This window comes from Glycine soja, chromosome 9 (genome assembly GCF_004193775.1).
Source record: "Glycine soja cultivar W05 chromosome 9, ASM419377v2, whole genome shotgun sequence".
Classification (NCBI taxonomy): domain Eukaryota; kingdom Viridiplantae; phylum Streptophyta; class Magnoliopsida; order Fabales; family Fabaceae; genus Glycine; species Glycine soja.
Window position 1 is genome coordinate 9375809 of NC_041010.1, and position 19699 is coordinate 9395507.

At 31.9% G+C, this 19699-nt stretch overlaps 1 pseudogene; it reads right to left on the reverse strand.

Annotated features, from left to right (window-relative positions):
• Positions 1-5854: 5854 nt before the first annotated feature.
• On the reverse strand, positions 5855-14158 carry LOC114367514 (annotated as a pseudogene).
• Between the last annotated feature and the right edge of the window lie 5541 nt (positions 14159-19699).

Sequence of the window (19699 nt, forward strand, 5' to 3'; positions counted from 1 at the left end):
AAAAGAGGCCCAAAAAATACTAAAAAAAAATTCAACACCTACTAAGACGGTTCTAGGATTCACCGTCTTAGTATATTCAACATACTACGACGATTATTTGAATAATCGTCTTAGTATGTAGTTTGCTTCCATGATTGTATAATCGTCGTAAAAAGGCATTGTTTTGTTGGGTATATTAAGACGGTTATTACAATAACCGTCTTAGATTCCAATAACTTTCTAAGACGGTTATGGTATAACTGTCGTAAAAAGTGTAACATACAAAGACGGTTGTGTCAACCGTTGATGTATTATTTTTACTTTTTATGATGTCCTATGACGGTTCAAAATCGTCGTAAAATTTGTGATTTAACCGACTTAAAATGTCATAATTCCAGTTATTGAGATAAATTTTTTCAACCAACTAATGTGACTTATAGTGTTTATAGGCCATCAATTAATAAATAGTGCATTTAGTTGCACAGAAAATGAGTGAGTATCTCATTAATATACTTCAAAATGAACAAAGAATAGAAATAGACAATCAACAATTAATACACCTAAAAGTGAATTTCATGTTTCTTGTGATTAGAACAAAAAATAAACTTATATGTTACATACATAAAAGATCAGAAAAATATATATATATTTTATAAGTATATCAAATTTTGTCAACCGAGTAACATGGTTAATTTTGTGTAGATGAATGCAAACAACATTTTTTTATTATTGATCCAAATACATTAGAAATCTTAAAATTTGACTCCTTTTCTTTTAGATCAGGAGAAAATTATTAAATGAAAAATGAGATTCGTAATTATTATAATTTTTAATCAACAATAGAGAGAAGATGAGTGCTAACAATTAGAGGTGAAATTTGGTTGGACCACCCATTTGCTGCCTATGGCCTGGCCCATGTAAGGCTTGGTTTGGCCTAACTCATTGAGTAAAAAAAGTCAGGTTCAAGCTTTTTAAAAAACTTGTTTAGTCAAAAGGTCAGGCCATGGGTCTTAAAAAAAGCCAATTAGGCTCCAAGGATGAGCTCATTTAGCAATGATAATTTTTTCAATAAAAATATTATTATTAATATGATATATAATATCATAATTATTTTATTTAAATTATAAAATTATTTTAGTAGTTTGATGATTTGAATAATTTTAATTAATGTTCGGAAGAGGTTAATTCATATAGGCATAGATGGATAACAAGAATATAGACTCTTTCTTTTGGTGGGACATAAAAGACTTTGGTAGCATGTTACATGTAATATTTGTTGGCAAGTTTTGTTCATATCTTGTGGTTTAAAATTTCCTTATTGTTTTTTATGAAAATATTTGGTTTTTTAAAAAAAATAATATTTTTTACCCTTCTTAATATGAAACATGCCTTTAAATTGACTAACGGACCAGACAGACTTATACAAAGGTCAAGTCTAGATGCTCAAACTTGAGTTGTAAAAATATAAAAGTGTTAGACCTAACTTAGATAAGGTTGGATCCAACCCAACCCATTTTCACTCTTAGTAGCAACACACTCCTCCACAATGCTCTTTCTTATTGGTAAATATGTATTGAAAAATATAAAATTAGGTGAGAATCATTAAATAAAATGTGAGACCTACTGAATTTTGTAATTTTTATTAAATTTTTAACGGTAAAAAAAGTGTTAAAGAATGTGACCCTAAAAATTTTTTACATTTCTTGTCACGTTTAATAAAAATTATTCTTTTAATTACTTTGTTTGTTTCTTTTAAAATGGAAAATTTTTGGAATAGTTGTTATAATTTTTTTTTTGAAATGGTTTTACTCCTATTTATTTATTGTTTTCAAAACTTAAAGTAATATTTTTTTAATTATACTCTTGGTTACCTCAATTTAAGCTTAGACGATAGTCGATAAGAAACAGAAAGAATTTTTCTTTAAAAAAGAGTTTAATATTTATATATTATTATTTAATCATAAATTACTATTTAAATTACCTTAAGATAATTAATTATTTTAAAAATCATCAATAAAAATTATCATACATGATGGATATGATTGAATAAGTGTGTAAAACTTTTTACACTTTCAATGCATATATAAACTTTTTTTCTCAAAAAAGAAATAGAATATATATATATATATATATATATATATATATATATATATATATATATTTAAATTTTAAGTTTAATTGAATTCAACACCGGATGATTACAGTGGTTAATTAATAAAAAGAAAAATAGCCCGGCCTAAGTAAATTCTCCAGCCTGTCTAGTCCCATTCTCACCCGTCACCACCAAAACACTAAAACCTCACTCTTTTCATTTCCATATACTCCTACTAAAACCCTCTTTTCTCTATTTGTCCACTGACTGTTAGGTTCCTCGTACCACTATTATCATTATCACTCTGTTTATTGATATGATATGTAACTAACAGTAACAGAGTGATCACTCTGTCTAAGGAGGCATGCTTTCATCATGTGCTAGGACTCGTTGCACACGAAGGATGGCCGCGTTCACCGCGTCGATGATTGCAGTGTGATTTCGGAGGTTACAGACATTACCACGGCTGGTTTGTTCTTGGAAATGGTCACATGCACGTCAAGTATTAATTAGTTATTTGGGTAAATGACTATTTTGACCCTTGAAAGTGTAATTCAGTGACAATTTAATTATTGAAAGAACAAAATTCTGATTTAGACTCTGTGTAAAAAGTGCGACATTTTTGTCCTACTACTGATATACACTTTCCAAGACCAAAATGGTCATTTACCCTTAGTGATTTAGTTAGGCCCTCTTTGTTTAACTTGTCAATAAGTACTTGTAAGGTAAAATGAATTAAGCTTTCAACACAAGTTAAAATTTTGTTTGGATAAACTTCTCATAGTTGTGGAGGTTACTGGTATTACCGGTTGTAGTGTTGTCCTTGGAAATGGTTCAGGTATGGTAATTAGTTAAGACTAGTGAATAAGTCGGGTGTACATAGGTGGAGTGAAGAAAGGACAAGAAGAAAAAAGAAAAGAAAGAGAGAGAGAGAGAGAGAGAGAAACTGACAAATGTGATAAGTAATATGATAGGAAAAAACGAGAAAGATAAGGAAAAATGAGATGGAAAATGGGATGGAAGAGATAGTGCATATAAGATTATAATTACTGATTTGTTAATCAATGTTGGTTCTTAAGAAATCTGGAGGTGTTTATCGAGTGAAGTGAGACATCGTGTTGGACATTTAAAATTGGCAGATTATAATGTGGAGAATTTGTGTTTGCAGCATTGTATGATGATAGGTTCATAAGGGTTCATGTTCGGCATACTAAAGAGTTGCTTTCCCTTTCTAATCCCAATGCTTCCTTATCCACCTCACTTTCTCGGCAGAATGACAAGGAACAAGATAAAGCTTAGAATTCAGGAGGTATGGGATAATTCTCTTCCTTTTATGGCTGTTTAGAACCTTTATAAAATAAATAAAAATTCAGGAGGCCTTATGTTTTAAATTGTGGTCTTGTTCAAACAAGCATATTAAATGAATAATTTCATGCCACTAAGAGTTGACTTGCAAGTCAAATGAAGTGATACAATTACAATAATCAATATCTCACTACCTTGAGCCAACCAAAGTTTATCAACCTTGTTTATTAGGAAAAAAAACAATCACCTTTCATCAACACTGAATAAAGTTTAAAATCCATACTAAAAGTTAGTGTGGGGACCAATGAATAAATAAATAAATAAATAAAACAGGTTAGCATAAAAACTTCAAAAAATGACTACTATTTTAACAGCAGAAAGTGATGTCAAAATTTATATTCAACAAGTATTTATAACACCAATCGTCAGACATAAACGAAGCATGAAATGAATGTTGGGTCAGTTGGATTACTAGGAAGCATAGATACAATACAGATACGATATGACGCACACACGCGCAAATACAGCAAAATTTAAAATTATTCGACACAAATTACTATATGACAATGAGAAAATGTATCACCTACTACTTATTATTGCAACATGGTCACAGAGACCAAAAAACTTAACATCAGTTGTATTTTAAAACTGTAAGGAGAAATAAGAATGTGAGAGATTGAACCTGTGATACGGGTTAATTATGCCATGTTAGCACTTAGTGTTTTGTATGTTGCCTCTGGAATATGTACGAAGTAGTTACTAATTTGTTACTGCATTTCATGAAATATCAGATACCTTGAAAATTAGGTTCCAGAGCTTGATGGACCTGGTTATATGGAGGATATCTCTGGTTTGTTGAGTAATGTGCTACCATCCTCATTGAAGGATGTTAAGTGTGTGGAGAGCATATTGTTTTCTGCCTTCAATCCTCCCCCAAGCTATAGAAGGTAACTCAAGAAATGCTCTCTTAAGTTGATAGCACTTCATATTTGTGTTCTGTTTAAAGGAAGTTGATAAGGTTTTCTGTGCTTTTCAGGCTTGTTGAAGATTCATTTTATTTGGATGTGACAACGCTGGAGGGTAATGTGTTTTGTATAACGGGAAGTACAAGGATGTTTTATGTTAACTCGTGCACCACAAAGACTTTTGACCCAAGGCCAAGCAAAGCTACCCTTGAAGCAACAACTCTTGCTACTCTCTTGCAAAAGATTAGCCCTAGGTTCAAAAAAGGTAACAAAGTGTATTTTATTACTCATTGACTTAAGACTTAAATTTTCCAAATTGGGGCTTTGAGAGCCTAAACTTATATCCTTTCTTCAATTATGAAGCTTTCCACGAAATTTGGGAGCAAAAAGCTGCTGCACATTGTTTTGAAAAGGAGCAGCCTGTATTGATGCCTAATTTGTGGCTTGGGTCATACCCAGTTCCTGGTGAGCCATCTCTGGAAATTTGTTTCATCAGTGTTATCTTTTCAATTCTATACATTATAGTAACTTGTGCTCCAGGGGTTGGATAATCAGGTTGCTCTTCCTTAAGTGGTATCATTTTCTCATTGTCATATAGTAATTTGTGTCAAATAATTTTAAATTTTGCTGTATTTGCATGTGTGTGTGTGTCATATCGTATTTGTATTGTATCTATGCTTCCTAGCAGTCCAACTGACCCAACATTCATTTCATGCTTCGTTTATGTCTGACAATTGGTGTTATAAATACTTGTTGAATATAAATTTTGACAGCACTTTCTGCTGTTAAATAGTAGTCATTTTTTGAAGTTTTTATGCTAACATGTTTTTTTATTTATTTATTCATTGGTCCCCACACAGATGCGATTCAGACAGGGCTGAGAATTCAGTAACTCTTTTATATGGTAGCGAGCCACTTGGCATGCCAAGAGAGTGGAATGAGGAGTTGCAAACATGTCGAGAATTTCTCCATACAACTCCACTTGAGAGGTACCTTTTACTTTCTCATTCATAACCTGGTGATTTTAAAGGAATGAATGTTCTTTAGTTTTTTCTGTTGGTGATGACCTGACACATTCATTATCTCTGCTTCTTGGATGAGTTTTCCGTTACTGTAGGCTTATGCGGGATAGGGCACTTTATAGAGTGACATCAGACTTCGTTGATGCAGCAATTAGTGGTGTTGTTGGAGTGATTAGTGGCTGCATTCCTCCAATAAACCCAACTGACCCAGAACATTTATACATGTTAGTAGGACCTTCCATTTTAAAACTTGTGCTATTTATCCAATATATTATTGAAGCATTTTCAAGCCAGAATTTGTAATCATCTTTCTTCTTGTAATTTCTTTCTCTAATAATAAAGACCACCATGCTCATCGGAATTCATTCATTCCATTGAGTTCCCTTGTCTGTACAAGAACTTTGAATTCTTTTAGTTGATTTCCTAGTTCTGCTATATCAGGAAACGGGAGAAGGTAAAAGGATAAAAACCATAACTATATATGATTCTATGAAATACGTAACAAGTTGCTCTAAAATGTTAGTGTCAGAAATTTAAAAAGTACGTACATTAAATTATACATTTGGGCTTGAATCTACTCAGCCTCTGGCTCATCTAGCAGAACTTGTTTGTGTTTATCATAATTTTCTTGCCTCACTTTATCATGTTTTAGCTTCATCTCTTTAACTCCCCCTTTGAGCTATCCCGTTTCTTTCTGTGTTTGTGATGTGCAGGATGGTCAACAATATGCTGCACAATATCCATATTCTGTTTTTTATGTCCATACTTGCGCATTTCTTTATGAACATGGTGTAAATCATCAAAATAATCGGAGTTCCTTTCAGAATGCTTGTGCATATGCTCATAAGTGGTCCTTCGCCTATTTTGAGCACTATAGTTAGAGTGCCTAAGTTCTTGCTTATGATGTTTGTTATCATGAATATGGTGATGCCCCTTGTCAATTTTGAATCTACGTTTATCCATGATGATTTGTTCATCAGCGCCTAAGATATCCTCCCACCAGTCATATAAAGGATCAAATAGACCTTTCTGGTGCAAAAGCCATAATAGCACAAGCACTACAATTCAAAGAAGAGAGTATTTATTTTAAGTTGTTCTGCTAAATTTTCAAATTATAATATACTAATGGACATTGAATAGAAGTCATACCTGTCGGAAAAATTGTCAAAAACAGACCAAACATCATTACCCAACTCAAGCAAACATATTGTATGTGGCACTTGAAGTCAAAAAACCCAGAGCATTTTTCTCTGTTCTCCCACCCAAACCGAGGAACAAGGAAGAGATTCGATCAAATAATTAGTTATGACAGATGAATCAATATTAAGAAAAGGTTATGATTAAGAAAGCAACATATAGTTATTGATCTTCCAATACCCTGCTTCAATTGTAGGTGATTTATACTCAAGTTTATAACAAAATATTTAAATCACTTAAGAATAGAAATATGGCACAAACTCAGTATCAATTTACCACATTTCAAAGAACATGAAGAAAATACGAAAAAAAATTTATCCAAATGCAACTAAAGAACAATCTCGAATAAATGCACTAACTTTTGTTTCATTCTGTTACTGAATAGATTGTTGAATAATAGTTTATGCATAAAATAATCCTAGTTTTAATCCTTTATGTTATTAATGACAAAATATTCGAATGATTGCCTTCATGAAAAATAAAATGCATTCCACTTGTTCACAGAAGCCAGTGCTACTCATCCGTGTTTGATAAGTAGAATTTCAAAACATATGGGTGGTGTTGGTAAAGAAATATATATTCATATACTGATCAAAGCAACTCAATATTCCCCATGAATAAAATATACAAAATTTCAAGAAAATCATATTTTCTATATTTTAAATGTTGGAATTTAAATTTTATAACTTGCAAATGAAAAGTATAGTTGAAGATAATACCTACAAGTTTTTCCAGTGATAAATTCTGTTAAGCTTCTCCATATTTTATTCCATATGCTTTCGATAGAATCAAAGAAACTATTTATACTGGCCTCTGGTGGTTGAAAAGGCATACCCTGCAGTAATAGATGATTTAGTATTTCACAATTTGTTGTCATAACATCACCAATAATTAACATATTTTGTGAAGAATCAGAAGACTAACTTTCTAATGAACTTATCTACGGGGAACAATTCTACAATATCAAATTCATGTCTCAGACTCGGACTGATCTGCTATTGATTACCTAGAGCTTATTACTAACCATTTTAAGTAATTAGAAACAAAATATTAAATGTATTTATGTAGTGATACTGCAGATAAAAGAACTGCTGTAAAGTCTTCTTTGTCGTCCTGTCCAACAGTTCAAAATAACTATAGTTGTTAAAGTTTGATAAAAAGACCAATGGGCAATGGTGAAACATAGTATCCAGATTTTAGAAAGTTTCACGTTTTATGAGAATACAAATCTGGGTCAGATACATGGATTAAATAATACCATTGTGTTCATGCCATAGAAAATAAAGCATACTAAATTCAGGTACCAGGAAAGAACATACATGTGTGTCGTTGTCAAGAACGGTTGCCGTAGTAGCAAATTGACATTCAGCTCAATCAACTTCATTATAATCAGAATCCTTTAATACGGCTTCATCCAAAAAACCCAAAAAAAGGACACAGTAAATGTTAATGTGTTCCTTATCCTCGGAATAGATAACGTATAAATCCAAAGCTTCAACTTTACCCGCACAAAAATATTTTGAAGCCTGATCAGTGCTTGGGTAGATTTTGCATGATTGGGTTGTAACCTCATTTGGCTTCATTATTAAAAATTGCTCCTGAACCATGTTTACAAGCAAACAAGAAAAAACATAATAGAAGACCTATGGAAGTATAGAAAAAAAAGGGGCAAAAAACAAACTTCTGGCATATGTTTTAGCATAATACCTCCATCAGGGTGATATCCTTGGAGCAATTAAACTGCAAGACAACACAATATAGCAAAGCTAAAACTACAGCTTGTTGGACCCTAAGGAAAATGACTGCAATGCATGCCTCAAATATATTTGAACCTAATTTTGTAACCATAATAAAACTAAAGCATCAGGAGTAGCATGCATCTGTTAAATTCCTATTCATGTCATGCAGTCAATTCAACTAACTAGAGATAATTTAACCAAATAACAATTTTGCCCCTGAATGTTATGGAACGCAAGGAGGAAGTTATATGTGGTGTGCGACTTTTAGGTACCATGATAATTAAACAATCATGTCCTCATATCAACAATGAGCACAGGTCAAAAAAATTTATAAAAAATTTATCACAACCCAGTTTCCTATCAGACATTATAAGGAAAAAAATAGAAAAGAACTTCACTAACACTTTCAAGCCTTAAAGAACTGTGCCATAAAAATTAATATAATTCATATCTAACATTGAATACCAAAAAAAAAATCAAATCAAACATTCCATTGTCCAAGTATAAGGAGCATTGGATAACAAAGACAAATGCCATGAAACACATTATAGCGAAGGAAACTACCGTCAAACTATATGACGCTTCCACCTCACCGGTATTCTTAGTTGTGATTGTAGCAACACCAAATTGAGTTAGGGCTTCAAATGTAGGGACGCTAACACTTCTTATCTTTCCTGGGCTCCTAGAGAAAAAGAACCATGTCAGACAAATTTAGAAAAGCTTTTTTTACTATGAAAACAATAATGCTGCTGGACATTATAGGTTTCTAAAACCAAAAATCACACCCTAGCATCAATAGAAACAAAATTGGCTACATTGCAGAAACTTCTCACAATCATTTTTCAAATATTTTCTCTGCCCATCTCATTTTCAAAATGTATACATCCATTTATGATCAGGAACTTCATTATTGGCAATTCGTATTCAGCATATGAAAAAGTGATAGGTAACGGCCTTCCACCCCCACCAAAAAAGAAAAGAAAAATAGAGTTCAACATCATATGGTAAAACAATTTTGTCAGTGAATGACTACAAAGTCCAACATCTCAAAATGATTTTGTCATCTTACAATCTCATTCAAGATAACAAATCAATTTTACACATCAACTTTCACATGGAAATATTACAAAAAGAACAAAAGTTTCAAGTCACTCGTGACTGTTTTGAAATCATATGTAGATATCAAGTAAATATTATACCTTTGATAAACATACTCTACATCATTCGCACTTAATTCTAGCACAAGGTTTGTACTAAGAACCTCTGTAATTCCTATGGAGAAAGAATAACTCCCAGCACTCTGCAGACAAATAAAATAAAATAAATAATTTCTAATAGAAGACACTATATTAAATATAAATACAACATTATTGCAACGTAACTGGATGTTGGTTTATTCTTCCAAACCTTCCTTCCAAACCATAGAGCGGCACTTGATTCCTACTTATTCGATTCAGGTCAGCCTGTTAAGGACAAGAAAGTTTCTTTCAAATTTTCAACGACTATCAATGAAGTTTTTCTCCAAATCCATTTTGCAAAAATAGAAGTGAAAAGAAAATGACAAAAATGAAACCAAAAAAGCAAGATGAGAATAAGAATTAAAGAAGAAAAAAATTATTGTTGAAGTACCAACCTCCCGAAAATTCCATAATTGATTATGCAAGCAGGTCCAAAAGGGAGAAGAGCAAAAGTTTGGTTGTTGATTAAAAGCTTCATAGCTGACACCAATTTTGTTACATTCAATACCATCTAAGGTAAATCTCACTCTCAAGCAGCATCCACATAGAAATGTTTCTCCCCAAATCCTGTGGTTGCCCAGGGCTGCCCTGTCACAAGAAAAATTGTAAATATTGTGTTTAAGCTTATAACAGTTGTGAATCATGCCGAAAGTATGTAAAAGTAGTTCATCACTGTTTTCTTCCATAACTACAGCAGTAATGCCAAGATTAATGTGTGTGATTTGCATTAAAAATGGGAAATAAGGTCAGTCATTAAAAGAAATGCCTAAACTAGTGGGGGAGACTGCAGTGACTAAATAGAGCACATGGCTCTACAGACTTGCAATTGCAATATATCAGCCTCCTTATAATTATATTTTTCTAATATGATTTCAGGTTGCAAGAATTCTTCATTGAGTAGCTATATATGCATATGGCTACAATGTTGACATTTTTTGCAAGAACACATCTTGGTACCTCCAAGCTAATCAACATACAAACAAGAGCTTGAAGAGGAAAAACCATTTTTCACATAACCTAGAATGATAAGGAGGTTCATATAGCCTTACATTAAATATCAGTCCCTTAATACTATATCATACTTGTACACCATTGATTGGAATATGCAATAAATGGTATTTTTGTGTCACATTAATTGTGCACGAGGAAGTATAATTTTGTATAACTCCAAAAATAACAGTCATGACCATGTTTTCAAGTCTATCCATAATGCAGTGACCTCTCAAAATTTAGAATTGTACGATTAACAAACATGATAATAATTGATTCAATCAATGCATTCTACACTATTTTTCTCTGATTTTTTTTATAATTTATTTCTCTGATATTTGTAAAGATAGCTAGCTCCATTTATTATTCATTGTAAAATTTTATTATATTCCAATTCATAAAAACATGTTCCACAATTTGTTTGCAAAAGACCAATATCCAAAAAGTATCTAAAGGGGAGTTGTAACTTTTAAGTAACAAAAAATTCAAGAAACCAATCTAACATACCAATTCTTTATCTTAATTGAACCTCAATTTTGTTATAACTAAAGTCAATAGAGGTCAATTACGGTGAAACCAGTCAAACAAGCATACCTGCCTTGGTACGACCAGATAGAAATCCTCAAAAGATGGTATATTTGTATACCCAACAAAATCTCCAATAAGATTAACCCTCAAAAATTTATCATCAGAGATCACTGTTCTGTTTTCAGGACCCACAAACACTTCCTGCCGGCCAAATTATGTGTTAGATACACAGAAATGGTAAAAAAATATTCCTGACATGACTCATTGAGTGCATTTACATCTATTATATGCTATGTGAAATGTGATACCAAAAACTTGATGCAGAAGACAACATTTGAATAAATCAGAAAACTAAGAGAACATGTAGAAAATTGTAAACCAACATATCCAGCATCATGAGACAAAATACATAGTCTATGGAAAAAGATGCTTGTCAGGTTTAAATTTAATATTGTTGCATAAGGAAACCAATAATTACATACCGAAACTTTAGTTCCACTCTTCACCTGTATTCGAACACTAAATCCCAATGTTCGCCGCCCAATGCCAAAAACATGAAACCTGAATTGAATTAGAGAGAGGGGGGGAAGGAAATCTAAGTTGTGACTGATGATTAAAACAAAGAAATCACTTTTTACTTTGGCAAATTTCAGAGGTGATTACAATTAAAACATGACATGATGAAAAAACTACACTATAACTAATCTTAAATAACAATGTTTCTTCATAAAATTGTTAGAATATCAGGGTATTTAATACTAAGCAGTATTTTTTAGTTAAATTATAATATTCGTACATGATCAGTGTTAAGAGTTGAATTTTACTAGTTATATTTCATAACCTATATGATTAATATAATATAGCTAGGGGTATAATACATCAATATACTCCACTGCACTTTTATCCCCTTTCTATCTAATCCCTAAAATTACAACAAACTTAAACCTATTTGATTATTGCAATTGACACTTTTTAAAAATCTGTAACTAACAGGAAAAAAAAAAGATAATCTGAAATTGTTCGAGCACAATGAAAACAGAAAGATTTCAAACAAATATCTTGACAAGATAACATAGAATGGGGTCTTGATCTGTATAAGTAAACGGTTCAATGTAAAAATGATTTCCATATGTTCACCCAAGTCCAGGACAAAATCCAATTAAGACCATATATAAACCAGGGTGGCTCAAATCAATCACAATTGGATTAAAAAAGGACGGGGAGGGTGGAAGCTTACCAATCACCAGGGAAACGCACACAATGTGCAGTGTTGGCCTTTCCTTTTGTCAATTTGTCAACTAGTTAAACAATTTCACCCATAACGGTTAGTTTTGTGTTTCCTAAAAACTTACAGAATGTTGCAACATCAAAGCACTTACAGAAGTTTCCACATGATGAAGGCATCCGCCTCTGGGGTCCACATGGACAACATATTGGCTACATTAAAGACGGAAAGAGAGATATGTTAAACCTGAATCAGCAGTGAAAGGTGAAAATGCCAAAGAATATTTGAGGGAGGTGGGATCAAACACTAATGTCCTTTTCTTATTCTTCCCTTTGAATAATTTCTTTTAAAATTAGGAGTTAGAAGGCCACCTGAGTGTACTCGATAATATGACCCTCTTCATCCCGCAGTCTGCAACACAAGTAGCAGAAACCAAGCCGTGAAATTAGCATTGTCTAAACTCTAGTCAGCGTCTAGTTCATAATAAAATAGCAATAAACATGGCTTGCCTTTCACATATCTTCACGACATTTGCACCAGCATCTGGCTCGCATTTGCGTGTCTTAACATAATACTCTTCAGGTTTATAAGGAACATCCTGCAAACGAGTAATTCAAACTTAATCATACAAAATATTACATCCACGTGTACGCAATCCTCTTACGACAATTTGCTTTGAAAAAATAATTCTCCAAAACCAGAATAAGATGGTGATAGATTAGTCCACAAACGATAATAATAATAAATTAATAATAACAATAATAAGTTATTGTTAATGCAACAAAAATAAGTAGATTACAGAGAGTGAATAAAAGTAACAGAAGAGAAGTATCATACTCGTATGTATGTTAACTGATACAAGGCATATGCAGAAGTTTTGTTGACCGTTATGACAGGAGGAATACGCAATGTCTGCATTTTCCTGCTTGAATTTTCCTCCACTTCCACCAATTCCGCAACAATTGACGCCTCTCCACCACTCTGCAAAATCACAAAACAACAACCTCAACACACAGGAACACAATGAGGAGCGTAATGTGAATATGATCTATTTACCGAGCCACTGGGAACAGCCATGTTGAGTACGATTTTGGTAGTACAATTGAGATTGTCCTCGGAATTGGAGTTCTTCTCGCACTTCTCCAGCTTCGATTTGGAGATGATTTGAATTCCAACGACATGGAAGGAAGAAAGTATGAAGATGATTATTAGGGTGATAGCGGAACGCAATGCCATTGTTATTGTTATGCATCAGTTCTCTAATTGCCCATACATAATACATGGGTGTGCCAGTGCGTGACAATAACCGCCAAGATTCAAAGGCGGTTTGGCGGTTTTTTACTTTCCTTTATGGTGTGTTTGGTTGGAAGGTGAGGAATAAGTTACCATAGAAATGTGGTGTGTGTATCTAATTGGTTTCCCAGACATGCACACTCTACGTAAGGCGGTTTGGCGGTTTGGCAGAAGTGACAGTAACCGCCAAAATAGATTCAAAGCGGTTTGGCGGTTTTTTACTTTCCTCTTCTCCGGAAGTCCCTACGAAACTGTGTTGAAGTGCATGGGCCACGCCGTTCACGTGCTCAGAGTTCCCTCTGCCGAGATCGTATACTGGTATAATAAATAATACATCATAGATGCTGCACTTTTCTTCTTCTTTGTATCGTTTTTTTCTTTCTGGCGATTTCTTTATTCTCTGAGAATATTCACGGTGCTATAGTTTTTAATGAAACAGTTGAACTCTGTAGAGAGGGGGAAGGGAATAGGATGTGTGAGAAGCTAGTTTCGAGTTTTTTTAAACCTTCGCACGGTGTCGTTTAGAATGCTATGTTATAGGGGAATCAAATGAGTTAATTCGGTGGACAATGTTTATTTGGCTAAACGTGTTTTGAATGATTCATTATAAAAGTATTCCCAATTTGGCAATTTCACAACATAGGCTTACGGGGATTACTGTACTGAATCATTTTACAGGATATATTTAAACATTTCAACCTGTGAATGGTGGGGAAAGCCTTGTGGACTGGAATTAGAAGATCCTGTGTGCAAGCCTTCCTTGCCAAAAAGGACTGTGTTCGACTTTTTGGTCCTCTGTTGAAATTGGACATATTATTGGGAGTTCACATTGGCAAGGGAATAAAGACATTATGTTGCATTTTCTTCAATTATTAGTGGTTGGCATGCTTTGCTTAACAAGTGTTAATCGAGTTTAACAAATGTGGATAACTCTTAACACTCTGTTTCATGAAGTTATTATGTACGTAAACATGGATCTATGTATTTGGGAGGAAAATGAAAATCAGCGCAGAAGTGATAGAAGCTGATTTGTTAGAACAACTTATTTTCAATCTGTTTTGTAATTAAAATCATGAACAACCTATAGTGTAAAAATAACCAATCTAAATTCTTCTCAATAAGCACAAGCTCACCTCCATTTGCTCAAAGAAGCTTTGGCATCATTCATTAGGTAAATAAGCATTGCATCTGAAACTTTATGATGGTAGGAGAGGGAAGAAATTTGGCTTTGGCATCATTCATTAGGTACTTAGAAGCATGAATGATTTCATACACTTCCTAAACATTGTTCTTCAAGTAACTTTTAAGAATTTTCATGCAGTTGTTTAATTCTTTTGTTTTAATTGAGTAAATATTTTACTTATATTAACATGGAGATACTATATTGTTACTTTGAGACATGTATTTAAGCTGCTTTTCTATAAATTTTAATTTTTTTCACATTCTATGTTTGTAAGAGGATATAACATAATCTGCTGAATGTTCCTTTAATTATAGTTTTTATATATTCTTGCACTTAACTTTTCTTTATTTTTATATTACAACGAAGATGCTCATCTAAATGTTTTTAAGTTTTTATTTGGATACTGGTATTCTTTTATTGTATTCTGATGAACTTATTCTTAGCATTTTTCTGTGTTTCAGACTTTACACCACCACAAGGCCTAGTGATATCAGAACACCCTATGAAAGGATGTTGGACAATAAGGTGGAGTTTGGTTCCCCAGATAAGCGGTCTGGCGGATTCTTTAACTCTGTTCTGGTAAGCAAGTTGCAGCACTTTTTGTTGTCTGTGTGATTTTAGATATATATGAAGTTTGAGAATTAAACTAGATAGAACTAGCATTGTTAGTGTGGTGCTGGAAACTTTTCAAAATAAGAAGTTGGTGTATTATTTTTTACTCTGTCCTCATTCTTTATTTTGTTTCTTACCCCCCCCCCCCCCCCCCCGCCTCCCTTTCATATGCTATTACTAGCTTTCATAGTTTTCTTTTAAAAAATAAAGTAATAGACATTCCATCATCAAGTTGGTGCAGACAAATTAGATTGATCATTTGAATGAAAACACGAACTAGGAAAACTTGGTTCATATATTTGTCTCATTTGTAGGTACTAGGTAGATTTATTGTTTTGGCTTGCAAAAACAACTCTTAAGTTTCTAATTTTTGTGTAGATTTCTTTGGAGCCAGATTACCTTGTCAATGGAGAATATCTTGTAGATAAAGGAGCAGCTCCAAAGATGTTGAACTGTCTTATGTAAGTTTTTTAGCACTACTAGTTGGGCTTGGCATTTGAATTATCTTTGAAGTTCTAGCAAATCTGTATGCACAATGAATTTAATTAATTAATTATATATATATATATATATATATATATATATATATATATATATAAATCTATTAAGTAAAATATTTCTAAGAAAATTTATGTTATATTTTAGAAATGGTTGTTTAACGAAGTACCAACTAGATTTATTCAGCCTCTATTAGCTTATTTATTTATTTGTTATGTAACTAAAATTTATGATATTTATATAACTTAATAATTATAAATTAATATAACATAACAGTTTTATACATAATATAATTAATTTACTATTAGCTTATTTATTTGTAATGTGTGAATTTTTTTAGTTTTGTTAATTAATATAAATTGATTTTCAGGTGTACCATATAACTACTATTGAGCAAACTGAGACAATGTTACACATTTGCTTAATTTTAATAAAAAAAATTTAATTAAATAAAATAAATACATTTTAATATTTAATATTAGGACCATTGTTGTAGCATTTATTGGTCAACAAGATTTATATTCATGATGGTTTTATGATATTTTTAGAGATCCAAAGCCAATTTTTTTATTAGAGACCAAAATTAAATTTAAAATTTAATAATTTTTCAAGAAAATCATATTTAAGTATTTTCATAAAAAAATATAAGTTTTAAATGGCTATTCCTTATAATTTTATTATACGTAAAAAAAGTGTTTAATTTTTTTTTAGTTTCACAATTTCACGTGTATTCTATATAATGTATATTAATTTCTTAGTAGTGAAGTTAACAATGATGAATAGTTCTAATACAGGTCACAAACCAACTAAAAAAATTAAAAATGATCAATAAAAAATAATTAAAGTACACGATTATGTGGATTTTTAGTCTGAACAAAGTTTTGAATTTGTGATATATATATATATATATATATATATATATATATATATATCAGTGATTATGGGATGGGACGGCTTTGGGCTATTAATTTTCTCAGCCCACGTACTTGCCTGGAGTAGTGGATTTTTGACAGGTGGTGTAGATATAGACTTTAACTATTGGCTACTGGTATGTCAGTGACCCTCAACATTTATGGAAGAAAAAAAATAATTCAGTCTATACTTTTTCTTATAAATAATTATTGAGAATTTGATCACACCTCTCTATAGATCATTATATCAAATGTACGTACTTCAATTGTTCATAATTGTTTTAAACTAAGTCGGTCGCATTATAACTATTTTTTTATGAATTGGAGAGTTACCTCTATTCTATTGTTTCCTCTCTAATTAATTATGGCATACGTAATTCTCAATTAAGCTTTGGCTAATTGTAAAGAGTATAATATAATGTTACCGTTTTCCCTGAATATGTTACCGTATTGACATACACCTTCTTGGTGCTCTTGCTGAGAAGATCTCTCTTTTCTTCTTTTTTGTCTTTTGGGGTTCATGTGTGTGTGTATATGTTCATGATGTATCCATGTCCTTGTTCAATGCATGCTGCCCTTTTATTGGATTATTTCCCTGACTTTGTCTTATACCTTTCATGTCTTGTTGCTTTTCAATGGCACACAGTGTCGTGCATTTGCAAAAGCCTTACACTATAATTAAAGAAATGGAATTTGAAGGAGCATGTTCCAAGAAGATGGATGCTAACCCAGTTGCTGTAGTTGAAGCTTTTATTCATATAAACAACCAATTACACCAACATGAGGTTGAGTTGAATAGAAATGAATTTTTTAAATCAAGATTTACCATTTCATTGCTACTCTAATAGTTTTAACTTTTTTATCTGATATCCATGCATTTCAATAAAACATTTACTTTTTGTAGGCTGCAGTTTGAATACTAACCTATGCCCAACAACATCTAGATTTTCAACTTAAGGAGCCATGGTACTGTTTGATATTTAATTTCTAAGCTCATCATCCCTTCTTTTTCTTAAACAATTCTACTTTATATCTGTGGAAGCTCTTGAGAATATTAGAGACTTATATTAGATGTCCTTTAGGTATGAGAAACTGCAGCGATGGGATCATGCCCTCAAGGCTTATACAACAAAGGCTTCTCAAGCAACAAGTCCACATCTTGTCTTGGATGCCACTTTAGGTTTATTCTGATGACTTCACCTTCATTATAACTTCCTTCATTTGAGTTTTTTGAATTTTCCTTGACAGATCACACATATATGATTATGATACTTTTGGTTGACATAAATGTACGTCTTATTTAAAGATACTAGAGAGCAACAAATAAAAAACCAAAAAAAAATTGCAAAAAAAAAAAGAGGCCCAAAAAATACTAAAAAAAAATTCAACACCTACTAAGACGGTTCTAGGATTCACCGTCTTAGTATATTCAACATACTACGACGATTATTTGAATAATCGTCTTAGTATGTAGTTTGCTTCCATGATTGTATAATCGTCGTAAAAAGGCATTGTTTTGTTGGGTATATTAAGACGGTTATTACAATAACCGTCTTAGATTCCAATAACTTTCTAAGACGGTTATGGTATAACTGTCGTAAAAAGTGTAACATACAAAGACGGTTGTGTCAACCGTTGATGTATTATTTTTACTTTTTATGATGTCCTATGACGGTTCAAAATCGTCGTAAAATTTGTGATTTAACCGACTTAAAATGTCATAATTCCAGTTATTGAGATAAATTTTTTCAACCAACTAATGTGACTTATAGTGTTTATAGGCCATCAATTAATAAATAGTGCATTTAGTTGCACAGAAAATGAGTGAGTATCTCATTAATATACTTCAAAATGAACAAAGAATAGAAATAGACAATCAACAATTAATACACCTAAAAGTGAATTTCATGTTTCTTGTGATTAGAACAAAAAATAAACTTATATGTTACATACATAAAAGATCAGAAAAATATATATATATTTTATAAGTATATCAAATTTTGTCAACCGAGTAACATGGTTAATTTTGTGTAGATGAATGCAAACAACATTTTTTTATTATTGATCCAAATACATTAGAAATCTTAAAATTTGACTCCTTTTCTTTTAGATCAGGAGAAAATTATTAAATGAAAAATGAGATTCGTAATTATTATAATTTTTAATCAACAATAGAGAGAAGATGAGTGCTAACAATTAGAGGTGAAATTTGGTTGGACCACCCATTTGCTGCCTATGGCCTGGCCCATGTAAGGCTTGGTTTGGCCTAACTCATTGAGTAAAAAAAGTCAGGTTCAAGCTTTTTAAAAAACTTGTTTAGTCAAAAGGTCAGGCCATGGGTCTTAAAAAAAGCCAATTAGGCTCCAAGGATGAGCTCATTTAGCAATGATAATTTTTTCAATAAAAATATTATTATTAATATGATATATAATATCATAATTATTTTATTTAAATTATAAAATTATTTTAGTAGTTTGATGATTTGAATAATTTTAATTAATGTTCGGAAGAGGTTAATTCATATAGGCATAGATGGATAACAAGAATATAGACTCTTTCTTTTGGTGGGACATAAAAGACTTTGGTAGCATGTTACATGTAATATTTGTTGGCAAGTTTTGTTCATATCTTGTGGTTTAAAATTTCCTTATTGTTTTTTATGAAAATATTTGGTTTTTTAAAAAAAATAATATTTTTTACCCTTCTTAATATGAAACATGCCTTTAAATTGACTAACGGACCAGACAGACTTATACAAAGGTCAAGTCTAGATGCTCAAACTTGAGTTGTAAAAATATAAAAGTGTTAGACCTAACTTAGATAAGGTTGGATCCAACCCAACCCATTTTCACTCTTAGTAGCAACACACTCCTCCACAATGCTCTTTCTTATTGGTAAATATGTATTGAAAAATATAAAATT